Genomic DNA, 16,749 nt, shown 5'->3' on the forward strand with positions numbered 1-16,749 from the left:
TGCAATCTAGTTTTAAAACTTCTCGTTAAAACTTTCTTTACGACTAAACTTACAGAGAGTGCTCAAGTACTTGAAAATCTGCTCTTTCCCAAGGCATTGGTCAAAGTGGACGTCCAGGCTTGACTAAATTGCCATGCCAATTGATTTTCGAGACAAATGTTTAGTTCTCAGGCATAATTCTGCAATCTGTGCATAATATTTCTTGGCTAAATGGATGGGCAGAGGAAGGGTGGGATTCCAGACACCAAATATTACCCAATAAAACATTTATGTTTCTTTTTTTTTCTGTGCTATATGGCAGAAAGAAAGGAAAATATACAGAAAATCAGATTTGAGTGGTACTCGATTTGTGCGTAGTTTTTTGGCGTGGTTTGCATGTGAAAACCACTTGCTTGAGTGCCATAAAACATTGCCATTCCAAATAAATAAACAACAATCCCAGGCTGGAGAAGACTTTGGATATATTGAGGTCGTGAGGAAAGATTGTTGTCTGGGCCAGGAGAAGAGGCGCGGGAGATTGTTGAGAAAAGGGGAAAGTGATTTGTTTTGGCAAGAAATGCCAGGGAAGACTCCCCACGTGGCAGAGTGACATTGAGAGATTAGACGATGGAGTCCAGGTTGGACGGAAGTGATTTGGTATTCATCTTGAGATTCTTATGCTGATGGCATAAACAGAGAAATGACTTTGTTTATTTTAAGTCTCGGAATCGCGGGTGAATCTCGAGCGTAGCAGGGAGATTTTTTTTTATACCAGAGTCGGTGGCTAAAATTAGAATCTCAAGTGAATGCCAGTGTGTGACGAAATAAGCACACGAGAGGTGATGTCACAAAATCAGCACACATGAATTTTCCATAAATGACACACTGACAGTCGCGTCAGAGAGGGCAAAATTTTGCACCCAATTGCATGTTAAGGGGGATGATGGGTGAGCTTTCATGAGCTTTCACACATTATGCAGCTCTCATTGGGCTGGATAAACATCAACTATTTAAAGTACCCCATTGAATAACCCCTCTACCTGCAATCAACTGGCTAAATTTGTAGTTTTCCAGCAACTTTTCCAACCCCAGAAATTGCTTTCGGGTTTTTTGGACTGATTGTTGTTGATGGTAAATTGTATAGGGGATGTACAGTAAAATATTCCATGGGTGAGTTGTATGTAATTTAGGCAATTGTACAAGAGAGTATTCATTAATTTTATTATAAATGTTGATCTACGTTGAAAGAATCTAATTTAGTTTCATCAAAGCTCAAATCGGAAATAGGTATCATTATCAATATTGAAAATCTTCTATATAGTGAGAAAAAAATAATTAAATCAATTAATACATCCGTACGATCCGTACTATTAAGTATAAATGGTATTGATTTTTTTGGTAAAGTTGCTTTTTAATTGGAGGTTACTATTAATAAATATGTTTATTGCTGTACTAACAAAAGCCAGAACTTTCTTATGACGACAGATAAAGTTCCAGATTTAAATATAGAAACGACCAATTGAGAACTCTAATCACATTAACCACCTAATTCGAACAATAATGATATGTTAAATCTTTATTCGGAAACAAACTTGCGTTTTTGATGCAATTTCAAGTCAGATAATAAACTTCTGTAGGGCTAAGTGGGGTGCTTTTGAATTAGGGCAGCTTTAAAATTACAGTTTTTGCTTCTTTTTTAAAATAAGACTAGACTGGACCTTATCGTGATATAATTTAGCTCCACAAATTAATTTTGAAGCTAAATTATTTTATAATAAGGCTCAATTGCAGAAGTCAGTATTTATACTAAGATCACAACGGCCATAATTTGAAACGAGAGAGTCATATCCCTTCTCGATAAAGATACCGCGATGAAGTGTTCGTGGATAGAAGGAATCAGTCTTGGTTCGATCGAAAAATATTTCCATTTCATATTTTTTGCATTTGCGAGAGTAAAGCGATATAAATTATCCAAAGTCTGACAAAATTTGTCCCAGTAATTTTGAGAATCTCCACAAAATCGGCTTATCGAAAATTGTTCCAAAAGCCCATTTCCTTTCGAGGTAGCGGAAAATGGCCTGCAGCAATGTCGTAGAGCAGTGAATTTCCCATAAGAATATGTTCATTTTAAAGAGAGAAAAGTTATTTGAGAACTGGAAAAATTAAATATCCATTTTGACAAATTTTGCCCGTCCCCCTACCTATAACCGAAAAACATTTCGACATCGAATTTTTCAAAGTCAAAATTAAATACGTATTTTTCAATTGACTTTTTGGAAAGTGTTTGAAATTTCGAATCAGACTGTATCAATCGGTTCAAAATTATTCATTTTATTCAAAAAATTTTCTTTAATAGTCCTATAATTTGTTTCGAACTACAAGCTGAACGGTAAGAGATATCGACATTAAGTCTTTGGTGACTTATGCCTTAGACACACTTACGACTTAGACGAGAGACGACTTAGTGGAAAGTGATGGAATTGCACTTTAACCATTACTTCTAATATAATTACGCTAAGCCCTCTCACGGCTAATCCTCATGTCTGTCAAGACCCTTACCCATAAATCGATATTATCTAGGATTAAGATAAGGATTAAGATTTAAAAAAGAAGGAAAATCTCTACGCTTGTGTAGGAAATCTCTTCAAAATTGACATTATATTTTCTAGTGTGTCGAGGCACGGATTACTATATTCCTGGATAGTAGGTAGAGATTTTCGTGTCTCATAGTAGTACAAACAAACCAAATAAAAGTGCACCCAGGAATGATGCGATTTGATGCTGAGGAATGAAAATGTAGGATTTAAGTGACTTTCAGTCTCGAGAATATCAAGAAGCAAAGGTACGGCGTCTTTATTCGTACTTTTATTCACTTTGTTTGCACTACTATGGGACAGAAAAATGTCTACCTTACTATCCAGGAATATAGTAATCCGTGGTAGAGAGAGGCCATTAGGGTCTGCAAATAAAATTGAATTAGGTAGGGAAAAGCACGCTACCTTCGGACAACTCAAGCAACGCAATTTTTTTTCTATATTTTTAATGGATTGCAGCCAAAGGTCTTGTCTGAAAATTGAGACATTGGACTAGCTTTTAAAATTTAATAGGGGAATGTTGGCATGGTTCGCACAGAGTGAACCTCCAAACAACGCAAATTTTCTCTTTGTTTGCAAAGAGCTAGTTCGTCATTTCTTACCCATAAGATAGATCATTATTAAGCCCATGAAACGAGATGAGGAATGATAGGTCAGATCTCTGCAAACACAAGAAAATTCGCATCGTTTGAAGGTTCACTCTGTGCGAACCATGCATACATTCCCCTATTATTGTTCGAATATTGAATCGTTCGAAAATAAATGCTTGAATACCGTCAGTAAATACTTAAAGAAAATGAAAAATATCACCTTGCTCAGCGATTAAAGTTATTAATATTACGAAATAGATATAGATCTATCGTTTATTTAGTCCCTAAAAATATAGTTTTATTAGACTGTATTGCCTTTCTCTGATTTGCTTAAACTTTAAAAACTTTAAATGATTTTGAATTCTACTCATTGAGAGAATGTGGAAAGATAGGAGAAAGCTTTCAGGCTTCGAATACACTCTGGCTCCGAACACTTCATATTTTTCCCATTTTCTTTTATGAATCTATCTCAGGGACACACATTTCATGAAAATATTAGGTCAGATTCATTAAAGGATTATTAGAAAAACATGAAGTGCTCAAAGCCAGAGTGTGAGCGAAGCCTGAAAGCCTTCTTCTTTTCATGTTTTTAAATATTTTAATTTACATATTCCTTTTAATTACAGTGTAATTTATTTTTATTTCAAGTATCCATTTAAAATGATCCATTTATTGATCCATTTATTGATCCAGCCTTAATTCCACTCGCTTTATTCCAGTTTAATTGTATGTACCTGTTATTTTGTAATATTTCTGGAATTTCTCTTCATCATATTCACTTTTTTTACAATTTGTGGTTTAATTAAAATTGAATAAAATTTTATTCCCCAAAAAATGAATTTGCAGTCACAATAAAAAAATGCAGCTTCATAAATTTATTAAAAAATGGTTAAATTTTTGAGACATGATTTACAAGAAGACGATAAACCAGAATTTAAACTTAATATTGTAAGCCAAAGTTGAGTTTTACGCTTAATAAAACTAGGAACTTTAATATAATTTAGGTGAAAAACCTACAATGCGGTTACGGATCAATTCAAGCAAAAATGGAGAAGTTTCAATGAAATAAAAATTTACGATTTTTTTAAACTTGTAATACCAGAATGGATTTGAATTGCTATTTTAAGAATTACTAAGACCTTTAAAGACGAAAAATATATTCGAACTACATATAGAAAAGTAATTTATAGACAGATTTTTTTTTAGTATTATTAGATTTTTGATATCTAGATTTTGTACAGAATTTCAAGACCTTTCAAACAGTACCAGATTTTTCTTAGATAGCCATTAAGAAAACATTCAATAAACAACTTTTCGTGGGGAAAAATGGAACTACAAGGTTGTCATATTCTTTCCAAATTGAATAAGATGATCTTTCTCCTGGACATCTTTTAGCACAAAACTGTTCTCAAGTGCTTCTGCATTATCGACTTTTTTTTTTGTTTTGGCTCCTATCTCGACGGTATTCCTCATTCCTTGACGAGAGAAAAATCGATTATGTAGGAGCACTTTAGAACAACCTTGTACTAAAAGAATGTTGAGAAGAAATATTTTACGAACCTAGACAAATAAACCTCAATAGTTCATAGTAAAGACAAATGATTTGTAAGTCCTTAAAACCATTTTGTCAAATTAATCGAGTATTAATGCATGATGCATTCTGCATTTAACTCCGTGAAAATATCAATCAACAGCCAGAATTTTTCAGTGTTTCCCCCAAAAATATTTAATCCATTCGTACCTGTCGGTGAGAAGAGGGGGCAGTGCATTGGTTTGATTTTCACCGCTGATCCGAGGCTCCTGTCTGGGCCTGAGAACAGGTGTGAGGCCCCATCTCTCTATGAAATCTATACGGGAAATGGTTAATGCCGATCCACGCGGCTCACGTTGTGCTTCACTTTCTTCAGCAATCTGTGCTACGCCTTCACACAATTCTTTAGCATCCACCTAAAGCACAGCATCTTCCACGGAGGACACAGAAACTCTTTTGATAAATATCCCAAAAAATGCACTGACTGGACTCTTTAACACAGTTTCTTATCAGTTAGGGAATGTCACACATTGGGAATAAATCTTCTGGCCAGTCGACTGAATTGAATTGCTCTGATAGGAAATACAATAGACAATGAACTCAAATTTTCCAACCAAGTAAACCTAACAAGTTCTCACTCAAGAAACTGCTTTAGAAGGATTTTTGTAACTTGGAAATATTCCAGGAATTTCCAGAATATTGAAGAAATTCAATATGGTTTATTTGTAATGGAGCTATTGCAGGAAATTTATTTTTAAATTTGTTATAAGCAGCTTGCTGGTAAATCCCTCATTGCATTCATTACCAAAACTTTTTTTAGGACATGCCTCAGATTTAGTACAAATTTTATTTTCGTTCTAAGTCTCATGAGTATTGCTTACATACAAATTAAATAACTTCAGCTACGTTAAAAAGCTTATAATTTTCATTCATGAAAATTATAATTACTGTCACGACTTGTTCTAGTACACAAATGAAGCTATGTAACTCAATATAACTACTAATAGAAGAAATTTAGGTATTTTATTCTATTTATTTAATTTCTATCTGATAATATGTCCTGAATCTCAGTAGGTTCACACTACAAAATCACTAAACAAACTTTTAGAACAGGGTTAGACTTTAGTGCAATATTTTTCAATTTTTTTTCTGGGCATAATAAGTATCAGTTCAACCTCTTCAAATTTGTTTGTATTAAATAACAAACTATAATTATTGTTGGTATTGACTATTTTTTTTTTAATTTAATTTAGTACTTCACAGAGAGTTATACCCTACTAATTATTATCAATTTCTAAACCCATGAAACCCCGTCTTTTAGGACTGATAAAGTTCAACAAGTAACTTTTGAATATTATTTATCAAAGAAAAGATCAAAATAATTAGCATAAACCTGTACTAAACCTATAAGTTAAATTAAAATGCTCGTAAGTTCTAATTATAGAACTTATGAGCTTATAATTAGAACTTATGAGCATTTTAATTTAACTTGTTGGTTTAGTACAGGCTTGTGCTAATTATTTTTATCTTTTCTTTGGTAAAATATTCTAAAGTTACCTGTAGAACTTTATCAATCCTAAAAGACGGTGTTTCATGAATTTAGAAATTAATAATAATAAGTAGGGCATATATAACCCTCTATGAAATACTAAATTACATTAAAAAATAGTCCTTTTTCTGAACCTAGACTTACTTTCGAGAAAAAGTCAAGATTGATCGTAAAAGTGTGATTAAAAACTGTCTGTTTCATCCAGAGCGACAGATGTGTCTGAATGACAGATTCTGTTGACGTTTCTTGTCAAATTCATTGGAGTACTAAAACGTGATTACATTTTTTTAAGTAACCTCAGTAAACTGTACTGCATGTCAGTTTTAGAAGTTTTGATAGTAATGCTTTTATAAAACCAACAAAATATTTTTTCATCCAAGATTTGATGAAATTTAATTGTCAAAAATTCTGGAATAATTCTTCTAGGGGAATGTAGGCATGGTTCGCACAGAGTGAAGCTTCAAACGATGCGAATTTTCTCTTCGTTTGCAAAGAGCTGACTTACCATTTCTCATCTCGTCTCATGAGCTTAAATCTATCTTATGGCTAAGTAATGACAAAATACCTTTTTGCAAATAAAGAGAAAATATGCGTTGTCTGAAGGTTCACTCTGTGCGAATCATACTAACATTCCCATATCTCTTTGATAATTGCAAAAATTGATAAATGTTTCGAAAAATCTGCTCATTTATCTAAAAATCGACGGATTATAGTCAAAAGTTGCCAATTTCGAAAGTTTTTCTACGTTCAGAAGTGGAATAAAGCAGAGGTGTGCAAGAACCGTTGAAACCGAATAAACGTCAAATGAAACATGTACGTCAATGGTCAAAACGCTACCAGAACGAACTTATTTTGATGTTTATTCGGTTCTTAACTGTTATTGCACACCTCTGGAATAAAGCCTTCTTGCTTGAATCTGGCTGTCACGAAAAAAGCTTGAAAGATTGTGAAATAGAGCTGTCAAAAATTGTCAATTTTATTCGTAATATTTTTTCTAAATTAGACAATTCCGGAAAACATTTTCAAAAATTCCGAAGACGTTCCTTCGTGTGTTCGTCAAGTATGACAGGTTGTTGAGTACAAATTTATGACCTTGACAGGTGTTGAATGCCCATACTAAAACTAACTGTCAAAAATTGACAGAATTTCAAATGTTTCGAATTCATGAATTTTCGATAATTAATTTTAGCCAGTGAATATTGATTTTAATTCAAACTCTAAAATGATTTTAAGGCTTTTCTCAACTCTGTTTCAAAAAAGAAAAATTTTGCCATAATTTTCCAAATACTTCTCGAAATATTTCCAATGCAATAGCTCCATTACTTTGAATTTTCCAGGGCGTGGCAGAAGCCCATTCAGGTGATTATAGAATTGTCTTTAGTTTCCCACATTGACCTCTAATGAGATTTGCCCCCCTCACTAGGTAATTCTGGTTAATTCTATAAATAAATGCAGACACGTCTGATGAATGACAAGTGGAGGGAACTTTCCAATACAATCTGAAAAGCCATTATATAATGCGATACATAAAAGAAAAAGCTGTATATTGAAAGTTTACGTGGCGCATTGTTGATAGTGTAATGTGGATAGAGGAAGAAAAAAAGAAGATATCACTATTACGAAAGTTTTCCTTCTCTTCCCAAATTCATGGGGATAATGCTTGAGGTTTTGCGATGGTGGTAGAGTATTGGGAGGAAATTCACTGTAAACAATCAATTACATTTTCTCGCGCTCCATTCTTCAGCTTCTTTCACACGGACTAAATGGATTTTTAATAACCCATTGACACGATTCTGAGAAGAAATTGCTTGCAAAGGATTTTTTTAGTGCTGTCGTTGAGGTTTTTACAAGTATGAAAATTTAAAGGATGACGTTATCCATTTGACAGGTTGATTCGAAAGAATCTACCTGCAGTGGCAATTTCGAAAAGCTTGATAGGCTACCTAATTAGCAGGTGCTTTATCTAGAAGCATCTGAATTGCATTTCTGCTAATTAATTTTTATTGCTTGTGTCTGAGAAAGGTAAGAAAAATGTGAGTTATCTCGTAAATCTCGCATGTAAGCAGGGAAGGGATTTTGTAGAAAAGAGGTTATGTAAATTGTGATGTATTTTTAGAAATGACATTACCTAGGACAAACAAAGTTTATGTGCAAAATAGCTTTCTAAGCTTAAATTAACGACAAGAATTGAATTATCAGGTTTGCGAAGAATTTCAATAATTTATTAACAATAAATGTTTTTTCGAATTCGAATAGGTTACGCTCTGAAATAAGGTCATTCTAATTTTAGAAACATCGGAACAATCATCTCTCGTAAAAGTGCTACTTAAACTCGGACGTTTTACCTATTAAATGATTGTCTTTTGAAATGGCCTCTATGTAAAATATTTATTTTCGAACACCCTTAACCTCAAATTCAAGCTTCAAAATCAAGCTTTCCGAATTAAATATTAATCTTTGATTGAAAGTAAGCAACATGGAAGTCAAAGACCTAATAAAAACATGCTGTGAAATAAATGAGCTATTTCGGAGTTACTTGACCTCAAAATTGAATTTCGAAATTAGATTTTCGAAATGATAAACTGAATCTTGGCAAGAAATCATAGATTTATATAAACAAAATTGGATTGCATTGGTGAAATGTATTAATATTCCCGCAAAGGAAATGTCAAAGAGAATTTTTAATGCACTTAACCTCAAAATTAAGCTGTCAAATTGGAGTTTCTGAACAAAGTCTACACCATATGCATTATTTTTAAGGTTTCAGTATTTCGAAAAATGTTTCAAAAGTATTATTGAATGAGTTCGGAGGTACTTAACCTCAAAATTGAATTTCGAAATAAGATTTTCGAAATGATAAATTGAATTTTGGCAAAAAAGCAAAGATTTATATAAACAAAAGAAGATTGCAATGGTGCAATATCTTAAAATTACCGCAAAGGAAATATCAAAGAGAATTTCGAATGCATTTAACCTCAAAATTAAGGTGATAAATTGGAGTTTCTGAACAAAGTCTACACCATATGCAATATTTTTAAGGTTTCAGTATTTCGAAAAATGTTTCAAAAGTATTATTGAATGAGTTCGGAGCTACGTAACCTTAAAATTGAATTTCGAAATTAGATTTTCGGAATGATATAATGAATTTTGGCAAAAATGCAATGAAATGTATAAACGAAATGTTAGTGTAATGCCCTAGACACACTTACGACTTAAGCCGAGAGACGACTTAGTGGAAAATTATGGAAATGCAGGTTGACAATTATTTCTAATATAATTACGCTAAGCCGTCTCTTGGCTAATCATCAGGTCTGTCAGGGCCCTAACGGCATAAAATCCTTGCAAAAGAAATGTCAAAGAGAATTTCGAACACGCTTAACCTAAAAACTGAGTTTTCTAATCGGAGATTCTGAATAAAATATTTGTCTTTGGTGAAAGGATGATATTTTCTATGAAAAAAATCTACAAAACAGGCAACATTAATAACGTTTGAGTCACTCGAAAAATGTTTAAAAAGAAATGTCGAAGGAGTTATGCTCTTCCAACACGCTTAACCTTAATAATTAATTTCTGAATTCTGATTATCTTAATTAAGAATTAAATAGGGGAGACTGGGGTAAAATTAGTCAGGACATGAAACTTTTCATTACGATATAATTCACTAAAAATGTTTGTAAGAAGTTTATGAATATTTTAAAGGATAGGAAGAGAAGTCTTTACTCCGATAAAATTACAGTTTCCTCAATATTCCTTCTAAAACAAACTAAGGGAAAAGTACCCCGAATCGGAATGTTAAGAGACATCCTCGATATTTAGTTGAAAATATGAGCCTCAAAATACTATTTGGTATTTTTTTGTGTACGCTAATCGGTATATTAGTGATCCATTTAACTATATCTGTGCGTTCAAACTTTAAAATTTTACAATAAATTAATAAAAAATAGATGTAATTGCTACTGTGTGCTCTGTACCTCGGATCGTCACGAATTTAATCAGGTGTTTCATGGAAAATTGGTTTTATAAATTAAATTTCCACTAATGCACTGTATTCTTGTGAGAAGTAAATGGTAAAAGTAGCTAATAACTTTTAAAAGTTCATTTTAATTGGTGCAATAATATGACAATAACTTAACGATCCGAGGAACACTGCCGATCGTTGGTGCTCTTCCCTTATAACATTCCAATGTCTAGTAGCATTCCTGACTAATTTTTCCCCTGTCATCCCTATGGTCTTGATGGTCTTGATAATGTTTAATGCTTAAAAAACATAATAATGTTTCAATCATTGGAAAAATGTTTCAAAAGAAACATCGAATAAATTGGGCTTTTAGAACACGCTTAACCTCACAATTAATTTCCGAATTCTTATTTCTGAAATCATAAATGAAATATTTGAAATATGAATTTAAGAAAATACCTAACAATACTCAAAACTTCTTAAAAACACTGGGGTGGAATGATAACTTTTCGACACTATCGAATCGATAGTACCGATAAATCTATATCTGTTAGATTAAGTGAATGTCAACTTTTTACGGAATATTGGGCCATTCATTGCAACATTCTTTAAAGAATGAGACTATTAATAAACATCTATATTAGTTACAGGCAGTGCAGCTATCATTTAAAATTTTCAGAATCGATAGTTGATAGCATCGAAAATAAGTTATCATGTCACCTCTGTTTTCATTATTAAAGAAATAAGCTTTCTCAATTGTAAGTAACCTTAAAAAAACAAATTTCAAATTTGAAATTTTGAAATTATAAAATTAATATTGTCAACAATTTAAATTTCTATAAGAAAAACTATTTATGAAATAATCAAAATGGGATTGGAAACTTCTCAGAAACGGTTATATGAGGAATTTCGAAAGAAATAGGGTGAAAGGAACACCTATTGACACTTTAAGAACTCATGTCAGTACTATTTGGAATATGAGTATAGGGGAAAGTACTCTCTTTTCGAACGTTCATGCCCTCGAATAATGTGAATTTTCTTTTAGTTTCCCTAAAGGTGTCTACACATTGGAGCTGACTTTATCAAGAATTATTTCAAGAATTTTTTAAAGAAAAATTCATATTTTTGAAGGAATTTTTGAAGAAAAATGCCTCCACATGAGGTTTTCTATTTTCTATCAAAATTTTTTTGACAGATTGCCATAATTTCCAAGTCTCTTGCTCTTCTGACTGTTTTTCACGAAAATTTGTTATTTTCTGCTGGAAAAAGTGAGAAAAACGTTTCGTGAAGTTCCTTGGGATAGTATTTAGTGAATTTCTGAAGAAAATCTTCTAAATATGCAAGGGAGTAGTATTTTCCGGAGATGTCGTTCCTGGTGGAATTCAACCCAGCCTTTGAAGGAACATTTCCTGTGATATTCCTCCAGAAATTGCCGGAAGTTAATACATCTGTGTATTCTTGAGGTGTTCCACAGTACAATTGCCTCGTACTCCATGGATTGCAAGATGGATGGAAAGGAGAAAATTTACGGGCACTTTGGAATCTCTATATGCCTTGGTTACCAATTAAAACAAGAGCTAACCAGAGCCACCGAGGAGATCTCAATGCAAACGAGAGCTGTCCGGAGCTACCAGAAGCCATCACTTGAACCCCCAGAAGAACATCAGAATGATCTTTTATATCATTCACTTTCTCAACCACTAGGAACTATTTGGGATTGCTTCCTTTCGAGAACACCAGAACTGGATAGCCACATGCCTTCGATTCCTCCGTGGGACTCCCAGTTTGAGTAGTAGTGCATGAAAAGGTGGTGAGAAATAAAAAAAAATCTAAAGTGAAATCCTTAAAACCTTAAAACCTTGGTAACCAAGGCATATAGAGATTCCAAAGTGCCCGTAAATTTTCTCCTTTCCATCCGTCTTGCAATCCATGGAGTACGAGGCCACTGTACTGTGGAACACCTCAAGAATACACAGTTGGATTAACTTCCGGCAATTTCTGGAGGAAAATCACAGGAAATGTTCCTTCAAAGGCTGGGTTGGATTCCACCAGGAACGATATCTCCAGAAAAACACTATTCCCTTGCATATTTAGAAGATTTTCTTCAAAAATTCACTAAATACTATCTCAAGGAACTTCACCAAACGCTTTTCTCACTTTTTCCAGCAGAAAATAACAAATTTTCGTGAAAAACAATCTTGAATCGTGATGGTTTCCTTCAAGAATTCTGTCAAGAATGACTTTGATGAATTTTATTCCAATGTGTAGCGGGTAATTTCTTTCAAAAATTCTTGATAGAAATTACCTTCAATTGGATATGATTTTTGAAGAAATTTGTCTACACATTAGACAAATTTTCTTCAAAAATCCATCTTTTTGTCAAAAATTCTCACCAATGTGTAGGCAATTTTCTTGAAGAACACTTCTTGAAGCTCATTTTTGATAGAAATTTCTTATAATGTGTAGACACCTTAAGAGACTTACACATTTTTATTAAATATTAGTTGCCCACCCGGCAAATTCTGCAGAATTCTGCAGAAATTCGTCATATTTGAATTACTAACTGCCGAAAAATCAGGAGAATTTCTGCAGAATTTTGTTCTAAGGTGGATCCGATCGTTGTATGAAAATTCTGCAGAATTTTCTGCAGAATTTCTATAGAAAATTTTAAAATTATTGGCAGAATTTCTTTAGAGTATTTAGATGATTTCTACATTTCTTCTACCCTTTCTAATGTTTCTAAACATTATTTTAACTACATAAAAATATGTATTTCAATTTATTTAAAATTCAATTTTTATTCAACAATTTTACGTGAATACTCTCTTTTTTTACAATATTATTATAATGTTATAATACAATATTATTAAATCAGCCATAATAGAAAATACGAAGGGGAAGGAAATGGTTAGAAAACACGAAAGAAATTCGCGATGCTCACGAAGTCGCACGACTATCCCGAAGCCACACGAAGTATCCGATTGAATGACAAGAAACGTTAAAATTTCAAAAGTGCAGAATTGCAGATCGAAGTTTTGCTGGGTGGCTTATCATCAATTGCTGATAATTCCGTAATAATTTAGTATAGGTAAATCTTTTAGGAAAAATAAAAGAAATTCACATTATTCGAAGGCATGAACGTTCGAAGGGAGAGCACTTTCCCCTAAAAATAGGTACTATTTGGAATACGAAATTCGAATACTTATCCTCATCGAAAAACTCAGATTAATGAAAAAATGTTGTATTACTTAGATTTTATTGGATGCATTAAATAAATTTCAACATTTTGACAAAAGTGTCAATACGGGGTTTCCTGTCGAAGAGGTGTTCCTTCGACCCTATACATTTCTGCGTATAGGTAACCTTAAAACAAAACTTCGAAATCGAAATTTTAAAATTCAAGTGTGAAAATTCTTAACAATGTAACGTTTTACGTGAAATATTTCTTTAAAGCAGAAAACATAGGGAACCTAACCTCTCAAAAAGGTAAAAATTAAGAGACTTAAAATCTCTTCAGGAAATTCTAACCTCAAAAATGATCTTCGATATGCAAATTTCGAAAATAGGATAATTGTGAATCTTCTAGGGAGAATTTCTTTGTGATTTATCTGATAGCACTGTCTCTCGGTGGATGCTGTGGATTGAGAGAGAGATGTATCTCTGAGGAAAAAATTTTGCTACCCGAGAAGACAACATATGCGCATTGGTGGCCAGCAGTTTTCACATTGTCGAAACACTGGCGCTGGCATCATGAATTTGCAGGCGAAAAGAAGTTATGACCCTGACATGTTTTTCAGGAGTCAATTGGAGAGGAGTACAATTAGATTTGGGGGTAGAGGATTCTTTCGGTTTTTTTTGAGGGGTGGGATGGAAGGAGGCGCTAAATATTGGAAAAACTTTTCCAGCAGATTTAGTTTGACGTGTTCGAGGGAAAATTTGCCCAATTGACTCTGTGCTGGAAAGTCCATCAAATTGAGATATTTATAGAGCGATGGATTCACTGATTTCTGCGGCACCTGGCCTGAGAGATTGAAGGTGGATGGAGAGTCAACAATTTGTCATGGATTTTTCCTGGGGTGGCACCTCAAACCCCCTCACTTTTCTGACCCTCTTCTGCGATTGGATGATGGCAAAGGGCACCACTTGTAGAGAAAATGCCCCCTTTTCACGCTATTAGATAAAATTTATATCACGATGGCCACCCCCAAACCCATGCTCAAATACCAAGGGCCTCGATAATGTGTCTGTTAGCGCGCTCTTATTGGGATGATGAGATGTAAGGTGCTTCTAAAGGTTTCCACTTGGGTCGATAATTGTTACACAATTAATTCCAACACCTTCCCATTCCCCTGGCACAATCTCCAGGATCATTGCAAAAAAAATTGACTACAATTTCAGAAGTGGGATTGCCCTCCCCTAGGGGCACATTCCTTCAAACCCTTCGGGCTTCTTGAGTGAGATACTTTGAGAAGAAAGCTCCTAAAAATCAGACCTCTAACAACTATCCCTTAGCACTCTTTCTAGAAAAAAAGTCTCAATGACATTCGGTTGGGCAGAGTCTTTCTTGCCTGTAAACCTCCTCCCAGGGAGGTCACTTTTCACCCTCACATTAATATCCAACGCACTTGAGCTTTTCTCACTTTGGCCACCACCTCACCCAGGCAAAGGCTCTGGCCCTTTCCACCCAATAAACTGCACAAAATCCTCACAGTATCCCCCAAAAGACAACACAAGAAATTCAACAAATTCAACAAATTCTCAAATTAATTTCCACTTGGCAAGATTCCCGTGCACGAGTTTTCACGTCTTTTTTCATCTTACTCTCACTTGCCACTTTTTTTCTTCGGTGAGGGGCTTTTTCCAAGCCCAAAATGTACGTGGTTAGGACTTTTTTTGCTGCTCAAAGTCCACCAGGAACACTCACAAGTCACATCGCATCCTTTATCCCACGATCACTGGCAGGATGGCAGACAGGAATTGCGTTTTCCTCCTTCACGGCCATAGACAATAGATTAAACCGTATGTGTGCTAACAAATACTGGTTTAGTTTTCCTCAAAGAACTTTTCACCGAACAGAGAGGCCATTTGGACTGTGAATCGCATGCGCTATTTACAAAAGAGCTTCTCCAACTGCACGTCTTATATTTTCCCTATCAATTTTTTTCACTGATTTTTTCCAAGTATTTGTATAGATGGGACCAATAGATATAAAAGCGCTTTAAATTCAACAAATATATTTTTGACAGCTGTAAAATTAGGCAATGTAGGAAGTTCGTATAAAAATGAGACTGCAACGACTTATTGTTTGAATAGACTTCAAGGGCTATAAGTCAAACTTTTGACATATGATATTTGACAGCTGTCATGTTAATTAATGTTTAAAATCCCAAGATGACAATGAAACAAAAGATTTGAGTTGAAAGAGTTTGATAATCAATCAAAATTCTACTTCCTTTCTTAATAGCAAAGGTGTGCAATAACCGTTTTGAAACCTGAGAAACGTCAAATGTAAACTGTACGCCAATGGTCAAAACGCTACCTGAACAAAATTATTTTGACGTTTATTCGGTTTGAAACGGTTCTTACTCATCTCTGCTTTAGAAGGGGCCAGACGACCCTTGACATTCAGGTTATATAATTTTTTTTTTGACAGATCCTATTTGACAGCTGTTTGACCAAAATGTGAAATTCTTGTATTAAAACAATGTATAGGGGACACTGGGGCAAAAAGTCACGAATTGAAAATTTGAAAATTCAATATCTTCCAAGATAAAAATAGCGACTTAAAATTTTTTTCCATATATGGCCTCCATAGACCTTCTTCAAAGTCGTAAGTTTCTTAGAATTCGAACAAGGATTTCAGAAAATAAAAAAAATATTGAAATTTTTAGCCCTATTTTTAAAATGTTTTCCTTGAAGAATATATCAGTTATTACCTACTTATTATTCAAAATTTATGCACTGATGATTATTTCCTAAATGACTTGGATTCATTGAATACGAAGCCGCTATGTATTTTAGAATTTTTCGAAGATTCTTTTCTCCAGAAATTCTTTTATAAAAATAACCACTTGGGGTAAAAGGTAACAAAAGGTATGGAGCAAAAAGTAACAAAAAAGCGAAGCAATTTCTGATGTCTCACAGCGAGAAGAAACGTCATTTCCATGTCTCGCCGCTTTTTGTTTGCATTGGTCAAACGATTTGCAGTATTTTGTGTGTTTTTTCTAAAATAGCTTGAAAAGCACTTTTCTCATTCATATAGAGAAAACCGTGTTTTACCAAGGTGTAGAGGAATAAGTTTTCTATGAAAATATGTCACCTAGGTATTGTTTTAAATTTACGAAATCCCGTAATAAAGCAAATCAAAATATTATAATATCCCGTACCTGGTACTATTTGCTCCATAATTTTTGAGAATGGTCACAAAATTACCCTTTAGAAATTGGCCCGATAAACGTATTTCCTTACCAAATAGAGGAAAATGACTTTCACAAAGTTGTAGAGCAGTAACTTTCCTATAAAACTGCACTAATTAGAAATTTCTGGGG

The 16,749-nt window shown here is 33.8% G+C and overlaps 2 protein-coding genes and 1 long non-coding RNA gene across 15 annotated transcripts in view; 1 reads left to right on the forward strand and 2 right to left on the reverse strand.

Annotated features, from left to right (window-relative positions):
• Window positions 1-16,749, reverse strand: part of LOC129807789 (potassium voltage-gated channel protein Shaker) — a 345,833-nt gene that overhangs the window by 67,926 nt on the left and 261,158 nt on the right. The window lies entirely within an intron of this gene.
• LOC129807792 (uncharacterized) overlaps window positions 1-16,749 on the forward strand; it is an 802,905-nt gene that overhangs the window by 36,419 nt on the left and 749,737 nt on the right. The window lies entirely within an intron of this gene.
• LOC129807802 (uncharacterized) lies at window positions 4,903-16,438 on the reverse strand. The gene is made up of 2 exons (XR_008752317.1): window positions 14,694-16,438; window positions 4,903-5,266 (listed from the first exon to the last, which is right to left on the reverse strand). It is a non-coding gene; the product is annotated as an uncharacterized LOC129807802 (long non-coding RNA).

This window comes from Phlebotomus papatasi, chromosome 3, assembly GCF_024763615.1.
Source record: "Phlebotomus papatasi isolate M1 chromosome 3, Ppap_2.1, whole genome shotgun sequence".
NCBI classification, from domain to species: domain Eukaryota; kingdom Metazoa; phylum Arthropoda; class Insecta; order Diptera; family Psychodidae; genus Phlebotomus; species Phlebotomus papatasi.